At 36.8% G+C, this 22,060-nt stretch overlaps 1 long non-coding RNA gene across 1 annotated transcript; it reads right to left on the bottom strand.

Moving 5' to 3' along the window:
- Positions 1–305: 305 nt before the first annotated feature.
- LOC129052440 (uncharacterized) lies at positions 306–15,845 on the bottom strand. Its single transcript, XR_008517483.2, has 3 exons — positions 15,736–15,845; positions 3,694–3,760; positions 306–464 (listed from the first exon to the last, which is right to left on the bottom strand). It is a non-coding gene; the product is annotated as an uncharacterized LOC129052440 (long non-coding RNA).
- Positions 15,846–22,060: the final 6,215 nt, after the last annotated feature.

The following is a 22,060-nucleotide window of genomic DNA, read 5'->3' as shown; positions in this document are numbered from 1 at the left end:
TAGTTTTAATTTTCCCTTAGTACAGTGGTTCTAAATCAGGAAAAATTTTCTCCCCATGGGATATTTGTGATGTTTGGAGATGTTGTAGACTGCCACAATGGTGGGAGAGATGCTATTGACATCTAGTGGAAAGAATCCAGAGAAGCTTTTGAAATGCACAGAACAGCCCCCATCCCCCGACACAAAGAATGATTCTCCCCAGAATGTCAGTAGTCCTGAGATTGAGGAACCCGCTTGAATAGACCACTCCTGTCCTATTGTGCCTGTGTCATAAACATGCTCAAGGGAATACTTCTTACCTTCTAATTAGATGTGATCAGTATGTCTGTTACTCTTTTCTCCTTGCTGCTATAGAGGTTGGAGCAGCAGAAGCTGGGAACCAGAGCTTCATTCTTGGAACATTGGCATGTGCTGTGTGTTTCCTAAGACCCAAATAACCTCAGGTAGGTTATGAGCTGTGGGCACTGTTGGGACAATTGATGGATTATGCAGGTGAGCATGGCATAGACTGATGACAGGCAATTACTGTAAATCACCGTTAGTTCTACTTCCAGCCATATGCAACTGATTGCAAGAAATCTATGGAAAACAGCCCTGGTCCATCCATTTTAGAAAATTAGTGTTGTACCTAAAGCCAGTTTTGCACATTTTCTGAATGAGTTAAATGGAATGTTTTCCATATAGCCAAATGAAAAGTATTGAGAAGAATGAAAGTTTTGTTTCCTCAATGGCATTTTAAAATAATATCTTATTTTAGGTGCAAATAGCATGTATTTTTAAATAATCAACTCTGTAAATGACCATGTTCTAGTTTTTAGGGAATTCTAGGAAGTACAAAAACATGATACTACAACAGACAATCCTAATTCAGTTTCCAATGTGCATTTCTTAGCATAGATATTTGTTTTTTGTTTAATAATCTTTTTGTTTAAAAATTCTTAAACTTTTGCTTGAGAGTAAGAGTTATTTAAAAGCTTGTACATGAAGATTTATGCCAAAATATACATTCTCAAACTTGGCCATTTAACATTAGGGCCATTAAACTTGGCCCTAATGTTATTCTAATTGACAAAAGAAACAAAAATTTGGGGAGCAAGGGGAGTATTTTTCTTTCTGTTTTTCCAAACACAGTTTCCTAATTTAGAAAAGAAGTCACCAGTAACACAATAGCCAGAAATTTGGTCAATACCAAAAAGGAACCAAAAGAAACAATATCTTAGAGGTCAGGAAATGAGAGACAAACAGAGAGAAAGGAGGAGGAGGAAAAATAAGAAGAGGAAGAGGAGAAGGGAGGGAGGAAGAGGAAGAGTGGAAGAGGAGGGGGAAGGAGAGAAAGAAAGAGAAGGCTACAAGCACTATGGCTAAGATCAGGTAAGATCAGGGTAGAAAACACTATGAAGTTCTACTTACATTTTCATGAGGTTGTTATTCATTTTTAGATATATACAGTGTACTTGCCACTGGATTCTATCATGTCAAACCAGGATTCCTGAGGTTCTTGTTTATTTCTGCTGTCTAAACCCATTACCTTCCACCTCCTAAAGGACTCAACACCACAGCTTTCAAGTCAAGGCCAAAGACACTACATCTCCAGAATCAAGTGTACAATTTGAAAAATGATTGCACTTTGATGTGCTTGCTTTTCTCTCATGGAAATGATTCTCAATCATAAGTGTCAATCTTGACTCTGTTCAAAGCCTGATATACACAGAGACTAGTGTGTTAAAGTACTCAAGCCACCAAAATGAAGGGTAGTCACTAAAAACAAATTATATTGGTTTTGATTCACTGTGCATGTGATATAGATGAAGCAGTGAATAATTCCTTTTCTCAGTTCAAAGCTAAACTTTGGAGGCAGCGTGTTTTCCTGGATGTTTAACTAAATCTTCTCAGCTAATCTTACTAGGTCAAAGCAACAAACTTCCAAAACACTATTGTATTTAGAAATACAGTGGATTCTCACTTGTGAGGATTCTACACTTTAAAGAATAGTTGCAGCTCAGTGTTTGACCCTATGGGGTCATAGTACATGCCTTCCTCTGAAATCTGGCAGATGACAGGTACTTATCTAAATTCCAACCAACTTTTCCAGCCACATGTGCAACTGTTATACCTGATCAAACACACTGATGATTCTGACACAAAGGCCAGATTTCCTCTAAATGCTCATGTCTCTGAGTCTTTGCCATATAATTCTTCAGCCAGGTTGTCTTTCAATCATCTTTCCTAACAAAGCTCTATGCAGTTAAAAGGTCTAATTTGTCATGCAGATGGCCCAATTCTGCTGCTACTATTAATTTTACTACACACACACACCACACACACACACACACACACACTCATTTCCAGTAAAAACCAATTACTATGTCTTCTAAATGTCGATATTATGGGTATTTATATTATTATAGTTTTCTATTTTTGCCTTGACTTTAAATAAATTGCAGAAGTCTGTTTCTCCCTTGCCCTGACAACTTCACTACCCCACATTACAAGTCTTGAGAGGGCAAAGTCATGTTTTAAACATCCTTATATTTGCAATCACTACAAGTTTGTTGTATGAATGATTACATGAATATAGATTTTAATATTAGCTGGAACAAACATTGTAGATATTAATTTATAATACAAAACATTTAATTTAAAAATGCAATCTGTCTTTATTTAGAGATGTTGATGATTTGTCCATCGTGGATTTTTGTGCAGTAATTTAAATTTTTAAGACTGTAACACTAAAGTATAATTTTTCTTGATAACAAAGTCTACCAAACCTCCTCCTTGCTCAAATTTGGTGCTGGAAGCAAGTCCTTCACTTATCTTATCATAGACCCAGTACCAGAATATTTATTACATCTAACATAGCTCATGAAAAGTTAGTAGAACATGCTTTTTAACTTGTCGTCATGCTAATGAAATTCTGTTACTGAAGAAAAATAATGTAATGGCATAGATTAGAGAATTAAGGAAGCTTAAAAATCGTATCATCCACCCCCCTCATTTTAAAGATAAAGCAAGCACCTAAGGGCCAGGAGTTTAGGAGAAAGTAGTCTAGGAACGTACTTTTTCTTCTTTTTTTTTGTCGATAATGTGAGGCCTTCATCAGGTTAGAGGTCTGTGGCCATGAAAAGAGCCCAATAAGCTTTCCTATGCATTGGCACCAGTTCAAGATCTTGGCTTTCTTGGTACTGTTCTCTATCATTCTGTATTCAATGTATCTTAGATGACAATATATTTTAAAATTTAAAAAGCACAAAGAAGTAATCTTAGATCCTTAGTAATTCTGGCTTATTCCATTTGACAATTGGCTCTCATATTTTGGCATGGACATGTATTTCCTTGAAGGATTTTATAATAAAAACATTAAAGTAACAGCATTTTCAAGAAAGTCAGAGAGAAGCAATGATCTATTGTCTTATGGAAGGCTTCTCTTCTACCAGATAAGGAAACTAATACTAAGTGAGAGAAAATGTTTGCTGACAGATGTTCTTGCCCTAAGTCAGTGGTTTCTGAATCTTGGCTGCGTTAAAGTCACCTGTGGCACTATTTAAAAATAACTGTGGAGCAACAGGAACTCTCATTCATTGCTGGTAAGAATGAAACATAATAGAGGCACTTTGGAATACATTTTGGCAGATTCCTACAAAACTAAATATACTATTACCATATAATCCAGCAATTGTACTTTTTGATATTTACCCAGAAAGACTGAAACTTCTGTCCACACAAAGATGTTTATAGCAGCTTTATTCATAGTTGCTAAAACCTGGAAACAATGAAGACGTCCTTCAGCAGGTGAATAAATAAATAAGTTGTGGTACATCCAGACATTGGGATATTATCAAGTGCTAAAATAAACGAGCTATGAGCTATAAAACCATAAAAAGGCATAGCAAAAACTGAAATGCATGATACTAAGTGAAAGAAGCCAATATGGAAAGCCTGCATACTTTGTGATTCCAAATGTTTGACATTCTGAAAAGGGCAAAACTATGGAGACAGTAAAAAGATTACTAGTTGCCAGGGTTTGGGCATAGGGAGGGATAAATATGCAGAGCAAAGGAGATTTTCAGGGCAGTGTATTAGTCTGTTGTCATGCTGCTCATAAAAACATACTTGAGACTCGGCAATTTACAAAAAAAACAGGTTTAATTGGACTCAGTTCCATGTGGCTGGGGAGACCTCACAATCATGGTGGAAGGCAAGGAGGGGCAAGTCACATCTTACCTGGTTGGCGGGAGGCAAAGAGAGCATGTGCAGGGCAACTCCCATTTTTAAAACCATCAAATCTTGTGAGACCCATTCACCATCACAAGAACAGCAATGAGAAGACCCGCCCCCAGAATTCCATCATCTCCTACCGGGTCCCTCGCACAACACATGGGAATTATGGGAGCTACAAGATGAAATTTGGGTGGGGACACAGAACCAAACCATATTAGGCAGTGAAACTGCTCTGTATGATACTATAATGGTGGATACATGCCATTATACATTTGTCCAAACTCATGGAATGTACGACACCAAGAGTGAGCCCTAAAGCATGGACTTAGGGTGATAATAATGTGTCAGTGTAGGTTCATCAATTGTAACAAATGTACCATTCTGGTGGGAGATGCTGGGAACAAGGGAGGCTGTGCATATGTGGGAGAAGGGTGTATATGGGAAGTCTCTCTACATTCCTTTCAATTTTGCTATGAAGCTGTAAATGCTCTAAAAAACAAATCTATTAAAAACAAACAAACAAAAAGCAACATCCAGGCCTCACTCCAGACCAACTAAATCAGAAGCTCTGGGTTGAGGCACAGGCGTTTTGTTTTCTTTTTTTTTTCTTTTTCTCCTCAGGAGATTTCCAAAGTGAAGCAGTGAAACAAATTATTTCTGTACATCTTTATGACAATGTTCTCATTCCTTGTTCTAGAATTTTTTTCATAGACTATATGCTTTGGTTTGGTGTTTAGTTGCTCATCTTTGAGTGGAAAAAAATTGTCAATCCAGACAATGATTTTTGCAATAAAGAGAGGAGCTAGCCTCTATCAAGTTTCACTTCATTTAGGGGAGTTTTCCAGTCTTGATCTAAAAGCCAAAAGGAGGTGCGTCACCTTGCCTGGCTAATTTTTTGTATTTTTGGTGGAGAGAGGATTTCACCATATTGCCCAGGCTGGTCTCAAACCGCTGAGCTCAGGCCATCCATTAACCTCGGCCTCCCAAAGAGCTGGCACTACAGGCATGAGCCACCTCGCTCCACCCCCAGGCCCCAGCTTGGTGGCTTCTTTCTTGTCCAAGCTCAGAGATTGGAACCTAGAATGTGGAACCCAAGAATATGCTTTTCAAATCTGTCACACCAGAGATGAAATTAGAGAAAATTCTGCCCTTGTTCACCTCTTGTATTTAATTTATAGTGCTGCTGCCACTATCTGTGTATTATTATGGGAATTTTAAAAGGAAGTTAAGAGGAGATATACTATTAAGCATGCCTAGTATTCTAACTCAGAAATCATATATATACTTTTTTTTTTTTTTTTTGAGACAGAGTCTCATTCTGTCACCCAGGCTGGAGTGCAGTGGTGCGACCTCGGCTCACTGCAACATCTGCCTCCCAGGTTCAAATGATTCTGCTGCCTCAGCCTCCTGAGTAGCTGGGATTACAGCTGCCTGCCACCACGCCTGACTAATTTTTGTATTTTTAGTAGAGATGGGGTTTAACCACGTTGGTCAGGTTGGTCTCGAACTCCTGACCTCAGGTGATCCACCTGCCTCAGCCTCCCAAAGTGCTGGGATTGCAGGCATGAGCCACCATGCCCGGCCTCCTATATACTTTTATAACCAGAAAAAAAATAACAAAACTAAAAATTCTGGTGTTTGCCCTGTGTTCTGGAACATTAGATATAGTTTATGAGTTTCATCTGGATGCAGGCTAGTGGCTCACATCTATCTAGTATCCACACTCCCAGTCTCTTATGCCTAAGGCCGGATCTCCCATCTTGAAGCCTCTCTTGAATCGTCTCTTGAATCCTGAATCCTCTTGAAGCTTAGGTTTTGTTCAATCAATAAATGTGGATCAAAATTATCAATCTATAAATCTTAGCAAGTTTTTAAACACCTCTGAGCTTTAGTTTCCCCATCTGCATGATAGGGGATATAGCATAACTATATAATATGTAACACAGAGGAATAGCTCCATAAATATTTGGTCTCTTTTTTTCAGTGATTCTTTCTTTCTTATCCACTCTTTTTCATGGAACTCTACTTAAACTTGTTAAAGGCTACCAGGTGCCAATTATTAAAATAAAACTCTGAATCCTGACATGATATGGTGTGGGCAAGCCTAACTTTCCTGCTTTACCTTCCACTTTGCCTATGTCCTGCACCCTGAGGTTACTCTCAACCACCTGACGTGACTTGGCTGTCCCCCATATCCTTGCATTTTAGGAGCCCATCCCCTCTGTATGAGTACTCTAACCCGTCCTTTTGTTACTGAAATTGTGTCTTTTCCCTAAGGGCAAATTTAATTGTTGCTTCCTCCAGGAAGCTAAGAGGGCCTCACTTCAAAGAACTTCTTCCAAATTTAGAGACTCAAATTCATCCCTTGCCTTGTTAAGTCAAAAGTCAAATAAACCAAGAACATGCCAAGAACTTATTTAAGTTCACGGTGAAGTCAACAAATGAAAGAAGAAAATAAATATACCTGAAAAAGAAACATTCTAAAATATGTTTTTAATAAAAAACCTAATGCTTCATTTATATTTTTTTCTTCTAATTTTAAAAAGATAAGCTAAATGCAATTTGTTTCATTTTAGCTTAACCTTTTTTCACTATAAAAGGGCGAGTGTTTATACTAATCCTCTGTGTAGATGAAATACTTAGATTGTTAAGGGGTCTGGTATACATTCTGTTTGCAAACTAAAATTTCTTTTTGAATGAAGAATAAATTGTGCAAGTGCAGACCCAAAACAAAAACCTCACTTTGGGGCTTTGCTGTTAGTTCCAATCTTTATAATCTGCATCTCTAAAATGTTCCACTTCACAAAGTACAAAGCTGTTTTCATAGTTCTCTCATAACTTGTTTTCCTAAAGCACTCCAATCAGTTTTATGCCAGTGAATGTCTGTTGTGTTCATTATATTTTGTATTTTCTCCACCCAGGCCCCTACCCTCAAATCCCACATTGTGAGCAAGTCTTTTGAGTATCCAAGTTTGTTAGCAAATTTTCCAGCAAATAGAATTTTTTTGGAATTTTTTCCACCTTTGGTTGATGGGCTTACCCTGAAATAAACCAGTCATGTTTGTGCTAAACTTCTAATGGAACTTCACTTCCACTCACATTTAATGAATGAATGACAAACTGAATATACCAACAAAATCAAGTCATGAATAAAAATAGAGAGAGACAGAGAGTCACTGAGTAAAACAGAAAGAATGTGAGAAGAAAACTTTGGGACAGAGAATAAATGTTTATTCCTGTGGCTCCTATAACAAAAACTTAGCAAATATATTTTCCCTAGGCTAAATATGAGCATCTGAACATCTGAAAGAATCAACTAAATAAGTTAAACCCTTATTTTATTTCCATTAGATCTACTTAATAATTATTGGTCCCCTCTACTGGCATCAAGATGTTGATAAGCTTATTACTGACGTAAGCGTTAAAAGTCACAAAGTGAACATGAGATCACTTTGTGATTTGGAATTTGGAATTTAAATACTAATTAGACCTATCTAGCTGAGTCAAGAAGCAAACAATGACAAAGCTTTACCCAAAACATCAAACCAAATGGGATCTAGACTTTCTTGCTTCTGAGAAGCCCTTCGGCCTCACTTATGGTCACTCCTTTAGTTTTTGGTCCCACACCATATCCTTTTATTTTAATTTTCTTAATTTCTGTGTATTTTTTTAATTCTTTTTGCATTTTTTAAAAAATTCTTGTGGGCACACAGTAGGTGTATATATTTATGAGGTACATGAGAGGTCTTGATACAAGCATGCAATGTGAAATAAGCACATCATGGAGAATGGGGTATCCATCCCCTCGAGCGTTGATCCTTTGAGTTCCAAACAATCCAATTACATTACTTAAGTTATTTAAAAATATACAATTAAATTATTATTGGCTATAGTCACCCTATTATGCTATGAAATAGTAGGTCTTATTCATCTTTTCTCCCCTTTTTTGTACCCATTATCCATCCCCACCTCCCCCTCAACCCCCCACTACCCTTCCCAGGCTCTGGTAACCATTCCTTTATTCTCTATGTCCTTTTCCAAAAGTGCTAAAGTGTTAGCTTTGAACTAAGATGAATGACTGACTAGCAATAGGAAAATGAGGGGGAAAACATCAACCAAACAGAAAAAAATGTGTTCAAAGCATAAACACCTTGAAAAATTGTCACATCTTCATCCTCTAAATCAGTTTCACATCATGGCTTAACCTAAATTTAGTCTTCACTAATTTAGTCTCACTTCACTAAATTTAGTCTCAAGAATCTTAGGAGACTTGAGAAGATGATCACAGTGTACACCCCAAGCTTAGATAATGCTAACAAAATGTTATCAGTCACTCAAGGTACACACTTCTAAAACCTCAAATCCCCAGAAAAATGATAATCCTTTCTTGTACGTAAGATAGTAGTGTTATTTTTATAAATGCATTCAAATACTGCATCATACTTTGTCTGACCAACTCAGTGTAGGTGCTGGTTCAATGTTTACTCTATTGGATAAAACTATATTAAAATCACGTGAGAAATTTTCGTGTATATCATGGACCTAGGAAATGGGAAACCAAAATAAGTGTTGGTTGGAGACAGTGCTTGATTTGTATGCAGCCAAATCAGAGCTAAGTGTCAGGCTTGTTGGAAGAGTTGACACGCCAGACAGCTGAAGTCAGTTTATTTACCTGTGGGATAAAACGCTTACACAAAGAGATGGCCAGAAGCTGATGATACCAAATCTGATTTAAAAATGAAAACACTTACATAAAGAGATGACCAGAAGCTGATGATGCCAAAACTAATTTTAAAATGTGTGGTCACCTGCCCCATTGCATTTTTATGGGACGAGATCAATAATTCATGACCAGAAGTCAAATTACTTGCCAACGCTGTCAACAGCACCCTTTCATCTATTGGTTCAAAAAGACCAAGTTCACATTGATGTCCTCACAACACTTCACATTTCCATGTGACACTTCTCCATGCCTTACCATGGCGAGCATGGTACCATGCCCAACCTCTCCTGTCCCTGCCCTTCCCACCACAAACACTAAAACTAATACCTCTCTGAGCTTCAGAGACTCAGTGAGCACACAGTGCTGCTAGTCCTCAGTAGGAAACTTGGGATTGTTCCACCCACAAATCCCTGTGCTACCTTTGTGATATGTGGTCTGATTTAGAACAGGAGCAGACACAACTTAAGGAATGAGAGATCAGACAAAGGGATCAAAATGAGATCGTGACCAAAGTTAAAGCATTGACTCTATCTATGTGACTGTGAATGAAAATGGATCCCTTTAAAGTCCTGTTTCAGGACTGAACATTATTTAAAGCTTCCAAAGAAAAGCATTGAAATTCATCTTTATACACTATAAGCCAGGGAATACTTGATTATCTCTTTTGTGTTCATTTACTTGCATGGCAAAATAATTCAAGAAAAAAGAGCAAAGGAGTTTAAATACTGGATTTTTTTTTGGCTGATGTTCTATTTTTATCCTGTCTTTTTGTATATTTGCTTTTGAATTTGATGCAAGAGTATGATTCTAGTATGTAAAATAAGAAAAAGAAATGAAAACGCCAACTACTACAAATATATTCTAAAGAATATAAATTTTACTCTGAAACTATACATGAAAAATTAAAACAAAACACCTTTGATTTGAGGAATACGGAAGACTTTATTATTCTAATTTGGGGGATTTATTTAGTAAAAGGTTTTATTTTTTGATGTCACTATCAAAAATTGAAGCCATATTATTATTTTGACAGTCAGAGGTATCTAGGCATTCCCAAAATAAGATGCTAGATTACTAATTTCACTTAAGACCAGCGTATTTGGAGACCATGTGGATTTTGAAAGTATATTACCAATTATTATTCTGACATAGTTCTAAATTTCAAGATAGAGATTTAAAAGTTAAGAAAGGACAGCTATTTTGGCTTATGACACAGTCACAGAAATTGAACTTGCCTTCCCACTAAAAACAACTAGAAAACTGACAAAATATGTAAAACAGCTATTTTCAGGCATTGGACAACTGGAAGTACAGGACTGCATTGCTTTAAAAAAGGGAAACAAAAGAGGTGAACTATATAATCACTGCACTTTCTTCCTGGAAACACCTTTCTTAATTTCAGAGCAGATAAGGGGAGCCCAAACCAAGCATGACAGTCTCTCCTAGTTGATGGAGCAGCAATTAGAGTTCAGAGAGGCTGAAGCAGCTGAACTTGCAAGAAAGAGTAAATAGCTCTAGATATCTGTACGGAGCCCCTTGATAGCTTGGTTGAACACTAAGCAATATATGCATGAGGTAAAACTAAGTAATGAATAGGGTGAAACTCCATGAGCCTGGACAGAAATGAAAAGCTACTGGGGAGCTGTAAGCTGAATGATTCCCGAAGATCATACAGGAATGGGAGACAACTTCACACTGATCAAGCCAAAAGGGGATACTTTGTTGAATGTCTGAGGCATTTAAAAGAAAATGCAGAGGGTACTTCATAGTAGGGCTACTATATGCCACCTTTAAAAAGTTGAAAGATAAAGTTCAAAATAATGCACGAATGGTTAAATTTTCTGCCAAAATATACTTCAACACTCTTTACATGAAGACAGCAAGATCCACACACTTATCACCATAATTTCACAATGTCCAATATCATATAAAAACTACTGAACATGAAGCAGGAATTTATGACTCATAATCATGAGAAACATGATAGAACCAAACAAATTACAGAGATGATGGAAGTAGCAGACAAGTACATTAAAACATTATACCTAGTCTTAAGGATTTAAAAGAAAACAAGGTACTAGAGCAGTGGAAGACTTGAGAAAACAAATGTACTTTATAGAGTTGACAAGCATAATATCTGAGAGAAAAAATTAAATGGATGGACTTTGTAGTAGATAAGAGACTGTATAATAAAAGACCAATGAACTTGAAGACATAGCAACGAAAGTATGCAAACAAAAATACTGAAAGGAATAATCTTAAAATATAAATACAGTCTCAGTTACCTGTGGGACAACTGGACTTCCAGAAAGAGGAGGAAAGGTCAGATTAAAGCAATAATAGTCAAATTTTCTCCAACTTTGATGAAAACTATTGATATGGTTAGGCTTTTTGTCCCCACCCAAATTTCATCTTGAATTGTAATCCCCATAATCCCCATATGTCAACGGAGAGCCACGTGGAGGTAGTTGAATCATGGGCATAGTTTCCCCCACGCTGTTCTTGTGACAGTGAGTTCTCATGAGGTCTGATGGTTTTATAAGGGATTCTTCCCCCTTCAGTTCAGCGCTTCTTTCTCCAGCCATCTTGTGAAGAAAGTGCCTGCCTCCCCTTCGCCTTCCACCATGATTGTAAGTTTCCTCAGGCCTGCTCAGCCATGCCCCACGGTGAGTCAATTAAACCTCTTTTGTTTGTAAATTACCCGGTCTCATGTATTTCCTTTTAGCAATGTGAAAATGGACTAATACAACTATAAATCTGCAGTTCTGAGAAACTCAACAAAGAGGATAAAGACAAAGAAAACCACAGAAGCCATATTTTAATCATATTATTGAATACTAGTGAAAAAAAAGAAGCATTGGGCAGAAAGAATGTCTTTCACTGCTGAATTCTATTAAACATTGAAGAAAGAAAACAATAGTTTTACATGAACTCGTTAATTAGAATTAGAGGGGGGAATAATTTCCAATTCATTTTATGAGACTGGCTTTGCTGAAATGCCAAAAGCAGAAAGAGAGATTACATGAAAACTACCAATATACTTTATAAACCTAAACACAAAAATCTTTACCAAAGATTAGCAAATAAAATCCAGCAAAACAAAAATTTAGTGCCACATGACCAATTTGGGCTTATCACAAGATTTCAAGTTTGGTTAATAGTTGAATAGCAAATCAAGGTAATTTGTGATATTAACAGAGGAGAGAAAGAAATAATATGCTATCTCACTAAATGGAGAAAAAACTATTTGACAACATTCAATAACTATTCGTGATAAATGCTCCTAGCAAATTGGGAATAAAATAAAACTTTCTTTACTGAAAGACAGTATGATAGTATGCATAAAAAAAATTACAGAAGCTACAAAATATCTACTCAGAATATCCTATAAATTTAAAATAATGTAAGAATATAGGAGAGAAGATCAATATTTTAAAAATTAATTATAATTCTATATATTAGCAACTAATAATGGCATATTGAAATGTTTAAAAAATTTCAATCACATAAAATATTTAGTCATGGATATAAATAATGCATGACTTCTATTGTAAAAATTATAAAACATTGCTGAGAGGAATTATGAAAAATTAAATGAAGAGATATATTATGTTCATTAGAACACAATATTCAAAAGTCAATTTTCCCAAGTTGATGTATTGATCATTGTAATCATAATTTCAGCAGAGCTTTTTCTTTCTAACTAACAAGCTGATTCAAAAATTTATTTTGAAATTCAAATGGTTAGAATAGGCAAGAAAAATTTTTTACAGAAAAAAGTTGGAGGTAGTGTACTAATGCAATTTAAGACTCACCACAAAGCTGTAGTGATCACGAAGGTGATAATGTCAATTGTATCAACATATCACTCAATGGAACAGAATAGAAACTTTAGAAGTATATATGCATATATATGGTCGTTTTATTTTTTTGTATTTTAATTTTATTCTTAACTGACACATAATAATTGTATGTATTTATGGGGCAAAGTGTGATGTCTCAACAAATGTGCTACAGAAACACAATAGGAAAAGGATCGTTTTTTCAACAAATAGTGAAGCAAATGGATATCTGTGTGGAAAAAAACTTCAATATTTCATACTATTAAATATACAGAATATTTTCTCAGACTGGATCATAAACCTAAATGTTAAAGCTAAAGCTATTAAGCTTCCAAAAGAGAACTATGAAAAAAAAAAAACAACTCTGAGAACTCAATGAGGGCAAGGATATATTAGGATATAAACGAACTGTTGTGTCCCTACACAATGGAATACTACTCGGCAATAGAAAATAATGAATTTGCATGATACATGCAATAGTTTGGCTGAATCTCAAAAACGTTATCCTAAGTTTCAAAGAGGATGCGCTGCACTGGTGTCTTATGTGGGACACAAGGCAGCATGGCCTTGGCTTGTCTAATCACAAAAATCCACCAATCTTCAAATTTGGAGCTTGTGAGATAGAACAAACAGAGTCCATAGGGAATTCTTTCTAATGTCAGTTGCAGCTACACTCATTATCCAGGGCACCAGTAGCTGAGATGCCTATCTGTGGTGGCATCCAGGAATCAGAACTAAAAGTAGAGATTGTATAAGCTGAGATACTCAGTTGTATCATGGTGGCAGTAGCAGTGTCCTCTTTGGAGAGAATCTGTGCCATTATCACGGTCTTGCAATTCTGGCTTTTACCAGCCCTCTTCGTTCCTGACAATTCCCTGAGATATCCTGGCAATTCTTTGAATGACCCAACATCCATTCAATATTTTTTTCTTCTTGAGATGATCCCTTTTAGTGTTGTTTGCTAGTATTAACTCTTATTAATACAAATTGTCTTAAATACAATGTAAAGAGGGATGATTTGAAAATTTATTTTTCTGCTTTTGACCCAATCTGCAGCTATATGAACTCTCCATAAAATCACCCTCAGATACAAACTAAATATCTGTGAAACAGAATTCTTGATCTCCTTCTTCCCCATGAACTGGCAATTGACTAACCAAAGCACGGTGTTTTCTTTCTGCAGTACATCAATTAGCAGCCACTAAACAACCCCATCCTTCTTATAATTACTATCAAATTACAAAAGTATTAAATTTCATAGCTGCTGTGCGGTCCAGTGCATCCCTTTTCACTTGTATTCCGTCCCAACTCACCACAGGTAAAAATATCAACAATTTAATGCTACAGCAGGCCAGAGGATATCATCCCTTCACTCACCACAAACAACAGCTTCTCTGTTGCCATCTGGGCATTGAGTGATTTAATTCTAAGTCTCATCCTAAGAGTTGGCTTCCTAGAACCAATTTCAGTACCTACAATTACTGACATAGGGTTGGATTCCCCAGAAGCATCATACTGAAATGAGGATTTGGGGGTAAAGTGGCTTACTTGAAGTATTCCTAGGACAGAAGTAAAGGAGGAAGGATTTGGGACCAGAAGAGGAAGGAGACCAAAGAAGGCTGTGACAGCAAGCATAGCCCAGCAGAATGGATCTTAGGCTCAATAATCCAGAGGCAGTTTGCATTCCATGTTGTTCTCAGCTTAGAGGTGTCCTGATTAGGGGATGGAGTATTTCTATTTCTTAATATATCAGTTATTAGCCAAGGGCTGTTCCCAGGGAGAAATAAATGCCCAGCTACTTCTCCTCTCTGAGCTTACAGGAAAGGCAGGTTCTAACATCCTGGAAAAGAAACACACATGTTTACTTTGTGTTTCCCCCACTAGACTGTGGGTCACATAAGGCCAGAAGCCATGTCTTCCTATGGAGCTGTATCCAGCACCTACAATAGCCTTTGCATCCAGCTTTGCACCATTCTGGGTTCCAACAATCAAGGTGTGGAATTGAGAGGATATTACTTAGAAAGCAGAATTCTGAGAAAAGACATGGGAAGTAATTTAGATCAAGATCAACAAGTGCATGTGAGATGAGACAAGAAGTTTAAGGTCAAGAATATCAGAAATCTGGAGGAAGCAATGTACAAGCTGGACTAAAGCAGATATAATTAAGACATCCTGGAGGTATTATTGAATCAAAACTATGAACAAAAATATTTTTTAATGACATGCCTATGACTGTTGCATGGGTTAGCCTTGAGAATTAAAGGGGGCTAAGGGAAAAAGAAATAACAGAGCATTAGGTGACCTCGACTATTTGATAATAGTGAATTTGTTCTCAGAAAAAGCAAGATATTCTCAGAGTAATTAGATGATTGGATGGAAGAATCAGAGTCATTTCTTCTGAAACCAGCTATTAAATCAATTAATGAAAACAATTATCTACCGTCACTCTAGAGGTGAAAAAAGGAAGACAGATTATATATCTATGTAAATTAGACATCTTTGAGTCTCCAACAAATACAAGGCAGAACTGGCCTAATAGAAATATAATACAAGCCACATACGTAATTTTAAATGTTGTGGTGGTCACATTAACAAAAAAGTGTAAAGAACAGGTAAAATTATTAATAGTAATGCATATTATTTAACCCAATATATTCAAAATACTACTATTTTAACATATGATCAATATAAAAATATGAATGATATATGTTATATTCAATTTTTTAATTGAATAAAGTACAATTTTTTAAAAATTAAAAATTCAGTTCCTCAGTCTCACTAGTTACATTCATTTCAAGTGCTTGATAGTCACATATGGCTAATGGCTACTATATTGGACAAAGTCATGCTAAAACCAAACAATAATGATGATGTGAGACTTTCTGAGAAACATTCTGAATTTAAAGCATAATGTGCTCATGGTCTAATGCTTACAGTTAATGAAATTCTTACCCTCCTTTCAGAAGGTCAAGTTTTTGAAAAATTTGCTTGTTGAAAGCTTCTTAATGGCAGATCATCAATGAGGCTACTGCAGAAGCCAAAACAATCATCACTTACTGAAGAACATTCTGAGTTAAGCTGCTTCTATTTAGAATGTTTGACCTCCCTGGAATGTTCCATGACTTCAATCTGACCTTGCCACCCAGTTTCCAGATGTGCTGCCATATATGAATGATGTTTTCACTGTGGCATGAATAGATGATGAATCCATGAGAAGAATTTAGAGAGTCCTAAATAGTTTTGAGATATATATGTATATATATATAGATATATATATCCAAGTGAAAAACCCACTGTAAACCTCTTAGACCCCAAGTAGTATCACTGGTATTTTCCTCCCCAAATCAGAACATGGCAACACAGGAACTGTCAATGCTAAAAAGAAGGTATGATTTTAAAACTTTCTCATGGTTACTTATTACAATTCCTTTTTCTGCTCCTTCTCCTTTCCCTGAAATAAAAATCATACAAGGTCATTGTATTAGTCAGGGTTCTCTAGAGGGACAGAACTAATAGAATATATGTACACATGAAAGGGTGTTTATTAAAGAGAAATGACTCACACGATCACAATGTAAAGTCCCACGATAGGCTGTCTGCAAGTTGGGGACCAAGGAAGCCAGTGGTGAATCAGTCTGAGTCCCAAAAACGCAAAAGTAGGGAAGCCAACAGTGCAGCCTTCAGTCTATGGCCAAAGGCTCAAGAGCCCCTAGCAAACCACTGGTATAACTCCAAGAGTCCAAAAGCTGAAGAACTTGGAGTCCCATGTTTGAATGCAGGAAGCATCCAGCTTGAGAGAAAGATGAAGGCTGAAGACTCAGCAAGTCTTCTCTTCCATCTTCTCTTGCCTGCTTTATTCAGCCACACTGGCAGCCGATTAGATGGTGCCCACCCAAATTAAGGGTGGATCTGCCTCACCAAGTCCACTGACTCAAATGTTAATCTCCTTTGGCATCATCCTCACGGACCCAATCAAGTTGACAGTCAATATTAACCATCACAGTCATCACACTGGAAACTGGAATAAAGCTGGAAATGACATTTTGTGGTTGGGAATTTATTCATCTGTTATAAAATCCAAGGACACCTACTTTCCATGAAAATTTATCAGAAAATATAATTAGGAATGCAGTGCAATTTTATGTCCATTTCTCAGGGAATACCATTTCTTAATTTGGTAGGTAACTCAAAATGGCTTCAGGGCCAGTAAGTTTCATTTCAAACATCTCCTGAAATAATCTAAAAAACACACAAAGAGCCACACAATATTATTGCCAATAGTAGTCTGATTAATTCAGTTCAAACAGTTTCTCCAAGTTATCACATACCCTCCATCACCTTGAACAAATGACAGGCTAGAAGGAAGGTAGAGATGACTAAGGAAATGCTAAAACAAATCTTTCTAGAAATGGAATTACTAAGCATTCATCACCAACATGCCATTCCATATTCCATATCAGCAGTTAGTCTTGATGGCAGTTATGGGGCAGCATCTCAACACTCACCTCCATTGTAAATAAGGGTCAGTCTTGATTTCTGCTGGGTTCTACCTACCTAATCATCTCAACTCTACTACAAAAAGTGACAATGCTAGGCAAAGAAGTTAAGACAAAGTGGTTTAAGCCTGCTATAACTGTATTCCATGTGAAATGGGTCGGAGTAGCAACATTATGATACTCATCTGAGATTTTCCTCTCAGGATAGCTTGATAATATTATGACTATTCACTCAATTTATTACAACTGTCATCTTTATTTTTAAAAAATACAAAAATTAGCCAGGTCTGGTGGCATACACCTGCAGTCTCAGCTACTTGGGAGGCTGAGGCTACTTGGGAGGATGACCTGAGCCTGGGGAGGTCAGGGCTGCTGTGACATACGATCGCACCACTGCACTGTAGCCTGAGCAGCAGAGTGAGACTCTGTCACACACAAACACACACACAAGATACATACATAAAATACAGTAAATAAATATTTCCACTTACATGTATATACATGCACTTGTATGTATACATAGATACGTAAGCACACACACAAGCACTCACACTCTTATAACTCTTCAGAACCATCAAATGAAAGAGTAACCAATAAAATAAAATTTCCAGGTTTTTCTTTATCAACTAGTATATATAGATATAGCTCTGCAAAGACCACTTTTTTTTTTTTTGCATTTTTTGCAATTTATGAATGGCAACTGATTCGATAGGTGAGAGCTAGGATGCAAGCCCAGGCAGTTTGGCTCACATCCTTGGCTACATCCCTGGCCACAATAATAACATAGAAACTCATTTTTGGAAAGAATTTAAGAAGTTGTCTTGCCTAACTCAAAAGCCAATATTTAATGTGTTCAATATTCCTGACAGTGTATCAATTCTTCTAGCAGTAAGGACAGAAAAACATTTTTGAAGCAAAAGGAATGTGTCAGATCTTTTTTCTGTGTGACAAATTCAAATAGTTTAGTTACTCCTTAAGCAGCTCCGCTATCTGATTTCCAATTTTAGTTCCAATTTGAGGAATTACCCCTTCCCATAATAAATGTAAGTAAAAGCGCTATAATCATTATTTTATTTTCTAGGGTGTCTGTCTAGCTTGGGAAAAGAAAAATAGAAATTCTAAGGTAAGCTGTAAACATCAACTGTATAAGTTTATAAAGTCATCCTATAACATGTCTAATTCTTGTAACAACAGAATCAGATTGTTCACAGAAAATACTCATTCGGTTTTCAAAAAGTACTTTTCACCCATTATGTCTAATGTCTCATCTCTATCTTATCCTACACTACACAGAAATGTGGACTTTCTCAAGGTTGAGCTCTTCTTTGAAAACACACACACACACACACACACGCACACAGAGAGAGAGAGAGAAAGAGATTGTTATCTAGGAAAAAAAATAGAAATGAAAGAAAATAGAAATATCACCAAAATTGTGGTTTCAAATAGAGACCAACTTAAACCCTTCCATAGTTTTTACAATCAATCATAAAAGCAGTTTTTTTTACTTACTTTCTCAAAAAGGGTTGGAATAGGGAGACTTCCCAGGAATCTAAGCAAACTTCAAGCAGATTATAGTCCTGTTTCCCACATTTGCACAAACATCCTTCACAATGATTTGACTTTGCAGCATCAGGGTTGTCTGGCAGAGCAAACAAAGCCAGAGTTGGCACAGGTATCTCCCTAGCTCTGGAATGAGATTAGAGACGAAAGAAATATCAACATCCACCAAAGCCAGTGAAAGCAAATCTAAACTTTCTCCTACCACCAAACAAACAACCACAGCCACATCTTAAAAACTACAATCGGATGGCTGATTTGGCCCCACGGTCCTGAAGTGGCTTCTTGTATATCTTAGTCCTGTAATTAGTGGCGAGTGTTCCCTCCGGATGCTCAAGAGTTAGATTTGGTTTGAATTTTGCTCAGAAGCTTATCCAAATAATGCTGGATTTTTCTTCCGTGTGTGTTCCTCCTTTTACTCGTATATTTTCTTCCCCTCATCCCACCTATTCAATTTTTTCCTTCAGACTAAATAATATTTATTTCCAAGACTAAAATTTTAGATTGTATCTCATTAGTTCAGTGTGTATGTCCTACTCTTTAAAAAAAATACTCATTTTACTTTCTAGAAGCTACAGAATAGAATTTTTGTCAAAAAAGTAGCTTAGTTGAAAAAGTTCCAAGTTCTTTTTAGCCAGAAAATAAATCACATGCCCTTACTTCATAAGGCTTCAATTTTGTTTTTAAGAATCTTTCTAAACAGAAAATAATAAAAGCTAGAATCAGCTGGAAGTAGACATTTGTAATTATTTGGCTGGCTAGCATCCTTTTTCTCTTCCTAAGTGCACCATGATTTCTAAATATTTGAGGAATCACCTCCTTCCCTTCTGTCAGGACTATAATTATGGGCCCAAACCTCTTGTAGGCTAGGCAGTGAAAATGTTCCTCAAGATAGGCAATAATTCAGAGCTCTCTGGAATTTGATTCTTGAGCAGAGGGACAAAGAGACTGAAAGTTGTGGTTTCTCGTTTTCCACAGTGGCTTCCTGACTGGATCCTTCATGTTACAGGAGACTTTCTGTGGTTCTTGATCAGTTTGCTGCATGTACTTTTCTGCTTGCCTATTTCCAAGCCTACTTCTCCAGACTATATATCAAGTCTGAGAATCCTCAATAACTCACCACAGTTTTCTTTGGTTCATGTTAGTCAGGGTCAGTTTCTTTTGCACACAACCAAAGAATACTAATGAATTAAGAGTTAAGACCTGTAACTCATTCTTAAATAGATAACGACCTGGGCCAGGTTCATTGAATTATAGTTAGTTCAATGAACGTAACTCTAAAGTTCTCAGTGCTAGAAAAATAATACGAGAGAAGATAGACAGTACTTATGCTTAGGGCATTTACCACACAGTTAAGATTAATCCACACACAACAATTACAGTTCCCAGGTATAAAAAGAACTCAGAAGGAATGCATTCAGTATCCAAGCAATGAGTTCTCTTGTCACCCACCTGGTTTCCCAAGTCTAAACCTGAAATTCATTTTTTAATTACCTCTTGTTCTCACCCCATACATCTAATTAGTCACAACTCATTCATTGAGAAAATATTTATTAGCAAGCCATGTTCATTGTGCTTATTCTATATCTCGTTTCTTTCCATCCCCAAAGCCACTACTTTAATTTAGCCCCTCATGGTGCATTTCTCATCTGAACAACTGCAGCAATTTCCTAAATGGTCCCTCTGCTTCTGTCTTTGCTCCTTACAATTCATTCTCCCCTAAGAAGATAGAATTATCCTTCTAAAATGCAAATCTGATCATGTTGCTTTCTTCCTGAGGCTTGCCAACATTTTAGGAAGGGCTCCAAATGTCTTAGTGTGGTATTCATGGCCCTTCAATGCACTTACAAACTCTTCTGGAGCAAAGTGAGCTGTAACTAAACAAACAATTGAAGAAGCAAGGTCTATCATGATTTGGCACTTGCTTATCTCTCCGGCTTCATCTCTCACCACTCTATGCTACAAGCATATTGAGCTACTTACAGCTCTCTCATCTGGCCTGGGCACTGGCTGCCTCTCTGGCTGGAATGCCCTTCCTGCTCACTGCCCTCATTTCACCTGACAAGCTCTGACTTTGCCACCTCCAGGCCTAAGAAATCTGCTTCTTCTTTGCATTGCTGTGCTGGTCCCTCTGTGCCTACCTCTAACACAATATTTATCACTCTATACTCTAATTTTCTCTTCGTTTGTTTGCCTTTCTTTCTAGAAGGCAGGTGCTGTTCTTTGATTTTGGAAACTGTGCTTGCTTCATCTTTGTATTCTCCACACTTAGTAGGACACCTAGCACACGAAATCATCCAATACATGTTTATTAACTAACTGAACACATATAAAATATGTTCAGAAGCAACGTATACAGTATCTTTTCTACAGACCCAAATAATAGAAAAGATCAGAGAACACATTTTAAGGCATTCTCCTTGTAAGCATGAGAAACATCTTAATACCTAGAGAGTTTCAGGACTCTCTAAAAATGCCAACTCTAGATTATAAAAAATGTATTACAATAGAGCAAACAAACTTTACAGATTCATGTAAAGCTTCTGTTGACTCGAGTGAGCTGTAAACTCTCATGGACATTTCAAAAAAACTATAGATGTTCATAAAGCTCTTCATGTTGTGGGATAACACTGACTATATTGATGCATGATCTAGCCTGAGATAATTGGTTTTATAACATGTAAGAATGAGCTAAGATTGTCCATTGCAGCCCAAGAAGAAATATGCAACCTTTTTTTTGACGATCTTCCCTGAATAAATAAATTCAGACAAAAATAATAGAAAGTTGTAAAAGAAACCAGAGAATGAGTGGACTATTGCTGCAGATATTCTCCTAGGATGGAGTCAAATGGAATAAAAGTTGTAAAAACATAAACATGGTTTCATAGTCACTTTGTATTAGTCCGTTTTCACACTGCTATAAAGATACTACCCCAGACTGGGTAATTTATAAACAAAGGAGATTTAATTGACTCAGAGTTCCGCATGGCTAGGGAGGTCTCAGGAAACTTCCAATCATGGTGGAGGGTGAAGGGGAAGCAAGGACCTTCTTCACGTGGCAGCAGGAGACAGAAGAGCAAGCAGGGGAAATGCCATAAGCTTATAAAACCATCATATCTCAGGAGAACTCAGTCACTATCATGAGAACAACATGGGGGAAAGCGCCCCCATGATCCAATTGCCTCTCACCAGGTTCCTTCCTTAATAATGGGGATTACAGT

The sequence above is a fragment of the Pongo abelii genome, chromosome 22 (assembly GCF_028885655.2).
Source record: "Pongo abelii isolate AG06213 chromosome 22, NHGRI_mPonAbe1-v2.0_pri, whole genome shotgun sequence".
Taxonomy (NCBI): Eukaryota; Metazoa; Chordata; class Mammalia; order Primates; family Hominidae; genus Pongo; species Pongo abelii.
This window is presented reverse-complemented; position numbering and strand designations above follow the sequence as displayed.